The sequence below is a fragment of the Etheostoma cragini genome, chromosome 17 (genome assembly GCF_013103735.1).
Source record: "Etheostoma cragini isolate CJK2018 chromosome 17, CSU_Ecrag_1.0, whole genome shotgun sequence".
NCBI lineage: Eukaryota > Metazoa > Chordata > Actinopteri > Perciformes > Percidae > Etheostoma > Etheostoma cragini.
The window spans coordinates 21,305,634-21,313,547 of NC_048423.1; the positions used below are offsets into that span (position 1 = coordinate 21,305,634).

Below are 7,914 nucleotides of genomic sequence, written 5' to 3' on the forward strand. Positions count from 1 at the left end.
ATTCCCAGATACTTGTATGAGTCCACAATTTCAACTTCCATTCCCTCTATAGTCGTCTTTCCAGGAGTTGGATGTTGATGTCTAAAATCAATGCACATGTCCTTTGTCTTTGTAACATTTAAATCTAAAAAGGTTTCTTTGCACCAATTTAAAAAATAGGGCACTACAGGGCAGTGAGATGTTTCAGCGGTGTCCATTAAACTTACTATGACTGTATCATCAACAAACTTTACGATATAGTCCAGGATAATCAGTTGAGATTGTATGTGTGCGTCCTTGAGAATTGTAAGTCGTATAACTTACTGTATGGTTTAAGTTCATTTAAGCTGTTGTTGTATTGGTCTGTAATTCTTACATATTTAAAGTAAGTTAGCCGGTGATTTTGTTGTTTGGTTCTTCACCTTATTTATTATTAATAGTGGGTTTATTGTTATTCTTTGCAACCATATATATGATTCCTATGCCCTGTGTATGGTAGCCTTTACAATTTTATTTATTTATTTGCAGAACCACAAACAAGCACACAGCCATAGCAGAGCTACCTATGTCCATGTTTGTACTGTTGCTTGATCTTAATATGATCTTCAATCATATTGTATGCATATTTAAACATAATGTACAACTTCTACACTCACCACAAGGGCCAAACTAAATGGGTGCTCACACTAACTGTAAAGAGGGGACTTGCCAAGTCCAATAAAGATTTATTTAAACAAGATGGTAGCTGAATACAGTTACCTTTTTTGTATCATAATTATACAACAAGTAGATCCGACCAGACAATCTGATAGGTCAAGTTCACGTTTAGAACATGCTCAAATCAGCATGACAGCACACCCAGAGATATTTCAGCACACCTGGTGCATCACATAAAATATCACTCCGCCATTTCTGTCAACATTACGGAGTTGAATAAGTTTCAAAACATTTGTATTCATGTAAGCAATTCAGTTGACTTAGTTTGATTTAAGTTGCCTGGTGGACTAAACATTGAGGCTCTAGAAATCTTTGTTCCTTTTTTATTTTGAGAGCTAATTGCCCTAAAATATGAATACAGTTTGATTATATCTTTTATTTTGTTGGTAACAGTTGTATAATCACAATGTTACTGTGGCGTCACTTTTTACCAGCTACTTTTTTGCTTCCCAAAGGTGAAAAACAGGAATTGCTGTGTCTTTATGATCCTATCCTGTCCTATTCATGGTAGTCTACTTGTGGACATTGCATCCATCACCATTGGGCTGTAGTATGGGGGTCCGCCTTGATAATCCAGTATAAAGGCAGAATTTCCTATCCTGGGCAGGGACACACATTCATTCGGCTTGATGAAGTAGCCTACTTACTGGACTTTAACTTTTCATGGCACCTACAATAATGTGCGTGCGCATGCGCCAATTGTGGGGGGAACGGAGCAGCAGCCCCGCCCACTGCAGCAAGCTGACAGGATTGAAACAGCAGCAAGTTTCAGTGACTTTATAGTGAAAAAAACGTTACAGCGTACATTGATGTTGAAATGTGTACAGGTTGGCTGGACGTCTTTTGCTGTAAGTTCTGTTGATAAAAGTGATTTATTCAAGTCACTAGTCTTCATACCAGAAACAAGGAAATTAATTTGACCCGTTCTCATTCCCGCTTGGTCAGTCACTGCATGTGGGACTGCTGGGATTTTTGAGAGGGGGGGCCCCAGCTGTCAATCAATGTCTTCCAGTGATGCGTGCCTGAAAGCAACTGCATACCCTGCTTACCGATAGTTACGCATCTGAATCCCTCAATTCTCACTGGCAATCTACCTGCCACATTGGCATGTAGCCAGTGTTAACTGCCAATTGCAAAATTCACCCGCATTTGGCGGGCGGTCGGGTGTTAATTTCAGGCCCTGGTCATCACAACTACCGAGTGCTAATCAAGCTTTGTCTTTTTGGGGCACAATGTCGCTCGAAAACGTCCTTTTTTTCCGCTTGTTATAGTTATGATTATAGTTATCGTTCTTGGTGTGGACAAGCCTGTAAGGAAACTTGCGGAAGTATTTGAATTGAGACATACTGCCAATACTGTAACCCATCTATGATCATCATTCTGCTGTGCACTATACTGTACTCCCATCTAAAAACATATCTGATGATGCACATGGTTCTAAACTCAAGCTTACTGAAACCCAGGCAGACAGACTGAGGGTCACATTAGTTTTTGAAACAGCATGTATTGATACTATAAAAAGGGTAATATCACAAAGGGCCTTTTCAATAATTTAGTGCACGAAGACAGCAGAGCATAGAGACCACTGAAGTTAATGAGCTCAATTTGTAAAAGTGCTGGCCCTTGATAGAGGCAGCTTAATGAAGATTTACACTGGCTGTGTGCATGGCAGCAAAAAGGTGGGGGAGAGCTGCAAAGAATAGGAATTACATGCCGGTGGAACGTAGCAGAGGCACTGGGCAAACAGATGTTAACAGCAAGAAAATGGAAGTGGAATGAGTGGATGGGGGATAAGATAGATGAAGAAGATGGAAAAAGATGTGGCTGGAATCCGGGAGAAGGAGTGGAAAGCTACAGACTGCAAAGCAAAACTCTGAGAATGAAAATGAGAAATAATGTGTCGTAGAGAGAACATTCAGCATAACAGAACAAAAAAGAGTGGGGCTAAAAATAACGATTCATTTCTAACAATCAATTTTCCGCAGATTTAAAAAAAAAAAAATCTCCACCACAAAGCAGAAAAACAGTCCATTATATTCTGACGTAATTCCAGAGAGGCTGCCTTGTGGGTGGCTCTGCGATGCGCACATACAGGGAGCAGATCCGAAAGAGGAGCACCGAGAGCAGATCAGACAGTGGAGGACATACAGGGAGCAGATCAGACAGCAGATCAGACAGCAGAGCAGCATTGGACAGAAAATGCCAAAGCGGAAGTGCAGCTTCCCAAGTGAACTGCAAAAAAACCTTTTGGGACAAGTGGGCGGCTGTGGCTCAGTGGTAGAGCGGTTGCCTGCCAATTGGAAGGTTGGTGGTTCTATCCCTCCCTCTCATTGTCGAAGTGTCCTTGGGCAAGACACTGAAACCTAAATGCCCCCGGTGCTGCGCATCGGAGTGTGAATGTGTGTGAATGTTTATCTGATGAGCAGTTGGCACCTTGTATGGTAGCCCCGGTATGGTATGAATGTGTTTGAATGGTGAATGTTTCCTGTTTATTGTTCCCCAATAAACCTTATTCAAACAAAATATGCTTCCAACAGTCAGACTGTTGGGGTTTAATAATATATAATAATATAATAATATTTTTCTGTGACTCACACTTCTGTGACGGAATACAATTACCTTTTTTTGTTCCTAATCATGCAATGCTTTTCCATGTATTCCGTTACTCCACCAAGCTTGCTATCCAGGTACCAGAATAACAAGTGAAACACCTCGACCAACTTGCCTCTTGTCCTTGATGACATTTCATTTGTTTGTATAAAGCTTTCTGGAAATTTCTGCTTCATCTTCTTAATAAAAGTATTACATTTGGACTCACTAAGGCTTAAGTTATGGCAAGTAAACCATCTTTTTAACATAAATGAATGTTTCTGCCACCCAATTTGTTTCTGCAGATTCTAATTTTGTCCTCTGCAGCCAGAATGTAACCATTTAAATCCAAATTGTTCTCCACATCAGAAGGTGTGTGTGATCTGAACACAGTGTTTTTTTCCCAAGAATCCCATGTGCTATAAGGCAGAAAAACTGAAGAGAGCTAGAGATATACACATTTTCCCTTCTAAAAAAGCATGTAGTATGCTGCAAATGGTATTAAGATATAGCCTATGCATCATCTCAGTTTACAGTACAGTACATCCAGCCACTATTGTTTCCTGGTAACAGCTGAGTCAGGGATCAGGCGTCCACACAAGGTACAAAGCTATTTCCCATGGCCTCAGCTGTAATAGAGAGCACTTCCACTCAGCACTATAGAAATCGTTACTGCTGCTGGACACCATAGAACAGCAAGGACACATATGCGTTTCAGCAAACAGCATCAGATTTAGCCTGTGGTGCAGCGGGAAATATAAAGACTGCTCAACTATAATCTCCAGCGTGGAGCTTAGATTGTTAGAAAGAGTGCAAAGAGCATTACATCATTCCAGTTGCTAAGCTACACAAAGTAACAAAAAGTTCTTAAAGTGATGGTTCGGATTACATTCACCCTAGGGTCCTTTGCCCCATGACCTAGAGCCAAAAAACATGCTAAAAGCTTTTTTCACCTGGGTCAAACATTTGGCCATTTGGCAAGTTAGCGTTATCAGCTGAATAGCTGAGTGCAGAAGCTAATGGAACCAACTGTGTATCTCATAAATCACCCCACTAAAAATACCAAACGTCTACAGTAGTACTTATGAGTAATGTACTTATAAAACAATGGATTGGAATGTTTAGTACACCAGAAGTTTGTTTAACACTTGCCTGCTGGGTTTCTGCTCTCTGCTTGTACTCTTACCGGCAGTAGAAGTAAAGACAGTAGAGGCATTATCTTTCCTGGTTCAGTTGAAATACGCCCCATAACCACAGCCCAATGGAACAGTATCTGACTTACATTCTGTGATATGACATGATGATGCAAAATCTGCAAAAAGTTAACTTCCCGAGTTACCAGGTCACGCTAGCGCTAGCTAGTTTGATTTGCAAGGTGCTAGCAAACACTAAACAAGACATTTCTTGGCAACCAAAATGTTTAAAAATCCACAGTGAAATGGTCAAAGTTTAAGACAAAAACATGAACAGCGCGCAAAAACAAGTGCACCGCAATTTTAACGTCCACATTGCCATGGTAAGCATTGCTAAGGCATCTGTCCTGATTGACAGGTCAGCGTTGAGCCACACTTTAAATCATCCCCTGCTTTGTCTATTTTAAAATAAATGGGACCATAATTTACCAAATGGAAATCATGCTGCATTGAGACCCTAAACTAATTATAAAAATGTTTATTGAGATCATAAATCAAGTGAGGTGTGGGGTCATTTCTGATAGACTTCTACAGAAACAGAGCTTTTTTTGCAACCAGTGCAGTTGCCCCCGCTGTAAATGAGATGAGGTTTAAGGCACTTCCGCATTCAGTTCACTTTTCAGACCTGGAGGGTCCTTCCATTATTGTTTGCATTTTTTTCTAGGATATTATTGCACACTGGATTTCCCTGACACAAAGTTTTAGGGTATGGGTCTCTGAAGTGTTATAGTTCCTCTCAGCATTGCATAGTGCAAAAAGCACTTTTTCTTAAAGCGCACAAATGTGTGATTAAAACAGTCAAAAAAAAATTATTTTCCACAGTGCAAAAGATGGGTAAAGTGAGGTAGGCAATTTTACCCTCCACTGCGTCCCTGGACACAACACATTAATAATCACACTTGTCAAACTCAAAGTAGGCACTCAGAAAAATATAAACAGAGAGAATAAAGCTAAACCAAAGTCACCACAAGGATGCGCTTTGGAATATTAATGGCAGTTAATTATGTCAGACTTATCAGACTAAAATGTATTTAATGTCACTATCGTTTCAAGACATGTGTCCTCTGCTGTCAAAATGCGCTTTATAAAGTGAATGTGGTAAAAAATCTATTTGAACATGTCAGAAGAGTTCCGCAACTGTCAAACGTGAAGTAATTACGAGCTGACAACTCACATGTACACACACTCAACGTGTGTGTGTGTGTGTGTGTTTGTGTACCTTTCTTTCTATATGCATGTGTACACACTGTTTCTCTCATGTGGTTGTAAAGACTGTCTGTCCCTCTTCTTTCACTTCAGTTTTTCAAAGGTGTGTGTGTATGTGTATGTGCATCTTGGCTCTAAACACCTCAAACATACCTTTGTAACCCGTACACCCTGGAGGGTTGCATCCCTCACGGTACCCTGTTTACAAACACACACAGACGAGTACACATCTCCCTTGCTGTCTTACCACTACTGCCACAGCCAGTGAATCCACATTAGCCCTGTGTGTGTGTGTGTGTGTGTGTTCACGTGTGTATGTGTTTGTAAATCTGGCTCCTAAACTGGGTCTAAGCTTTAGCTCTTGAGAGTTTGTGTGTGTACCTGTACATTAAAGAATAATTTAGGTAATTTTAAACCTGGACCCTTTTTTCCATATATTTGTGTCTGAATAGTCTTGCATTGCCAGACTTACCTACACAGAATTGCATTGCTAAGTAGCATTGAGAAGGAACTTTTGATGGAATGTGTATGTTCAAAGGTTGTGTTAGTCGTGCAACAGAAAACTCAGATTGGACACATCGTCTGGAGTTACCCTGCAGAGATCGGAGGAGCAATGTAATGGAACATTACAGGGCGATTATGCATTGTCAATCTACGCCTTGACAACTGGAGCGCCAGTGAGAGAGTTTGTTGTACAGTATTTTCTGGACTATAAGTCACACTCTTTTTCATAGTTCGGCCAGTCCTGCGATTTATAGTCATGTGCAACGTATATATCAAAATAAATTTGATTTAACATGTTTTTAAATGTTAATTTATAATGAAAACATTAGCTGTCTACAACCGTGAGAAAAATACAATACTCTCATGCCTCTAAAATGCATGTTTCATGCTTTCATATCTCAAAACTTTCAATAACATTAGGTTGGAAAGCTAATTTACCTGTTGTGCCACAGACTAAAGAAAATGACACCACCCAAACTAGCAGTCAGTCCGACCGGCGGTGAGATCCCGCCGTTCATAACGCTACATTGGTTTATCAAAGACGCTAGCAAAGCAACACAGTAAAGAAAAAGGCAGAAACATCACATAAGTCGGAGCCCCGTGTTCAACTATATATCTTTAAATGTTACAGTTGAAATGCTACTGAAAATGACCAGTTTGCCGATCTCACATATCCCTGCAATTCAAATCACTTACACATCCGGAAGGGATTTTTGTGTTAACATGAGGTCACAGTGATTTGGTCCATACATAGAGTGTAGCTTTGTGTTGTGTAAAAGATTTTTTATTGATTAAGAATTTTAGAATTGTGCCAACAAAATGTAAAGCTACACATTACACAGCTTTTATATATGTTACCTTTGGATAAGGACAGACTGAAGTTGTGGCTAGTTGTGCTAGCTACAAATAGATCCTAACAGTCCGGTCCATACACTGAGCCAGGACTGCAGTGACAATTTTTAGCTGGTATTGGAATGACTACAGCCAGCCAAAAAGGAGATTATTCTCTTCTACACCAAATCACATTTATTTACACAGAGCTGCCAACTTTTCCCAAAACCTTGGAGTGAGATTTGGGGGGGCAAACCCATATTTTGCCACGTACAAAGCAATTTCTTTGGCTCTTTAAGCATAATTATACTTCAGGGTTTAAATTGGGATTTGTTATATGTGGGGGGAAAGGGCTCTCCCTAGGGGGGTCTGGGGGTATGCCCCCCCGGAAAATTATTTTGAAAAATAAACCATTAAATTGTACTTTCTGGGGAGTTTTGTGCAAAAAAAACGGAGAAATCAAGTCTTACATGATATGTGCAGAACTGTAGGGTTAAGAGCCTTTGTGTTGTTGTAGTATCAACAGTTATTAGGGCATTTAGCATTTACATTATTAACTTCTTATGATATAAGAACTGACCCAGACAATGTGCCACACATAATGAGCCACATGAAGAGCATATGTCAGCCACAGCTGAGAAGATCTGGGTCTGTGGGGAACAGGTCCAGGACCCAAAGTTAAATTAATGTTGAGGGATCAACTACTACCACTGAAATTCTAAAGAATGAGAACCACTGTTTTGCATCAATTCTAATCCTTTAACCTTTGTGCCAAGGTTCAGTAATGTTTGGCCCTCATCCTCTGTGCCCCACTTAGTGTATTTACCTTTTTGGGAAAATAAAGACTATTTGTTCATTTTATAAAACATTAAATGAATTATTTACAGTTACATTT

General features: G+C 39.9%; 1 protein-coding gene and 1 long non-coding RNA gene across 2 annotated transcripts in view; one reads left to right on the forward strand and one right to left on the reverse strand.

The window, feature by feature from the left end:
* The window catches only part of LOC117960970, a 10,591-nt gene extending 6,245 nt beyond the window's left edge, over positions 1-4,346 (forward strand). The window contains exon 3 of the long non-coding RNA XR_004660272.1: positions 4,140-4,346. This is a non-coding gene — a long non-coding RNA (uncharacterized LOC117960970). The remainder of the gene's footprint in view (positions 1-4,139) is intronic.
* Positions 1-7,914, reverse strand: part of LOC117960946 (coiled-coil domain-containing protein 85A-like) — a 40,871-nt gene that overhangs the window by 23,405 nt on the left and 9,552 nt on the right. The window lies entirely within an intron of this gene.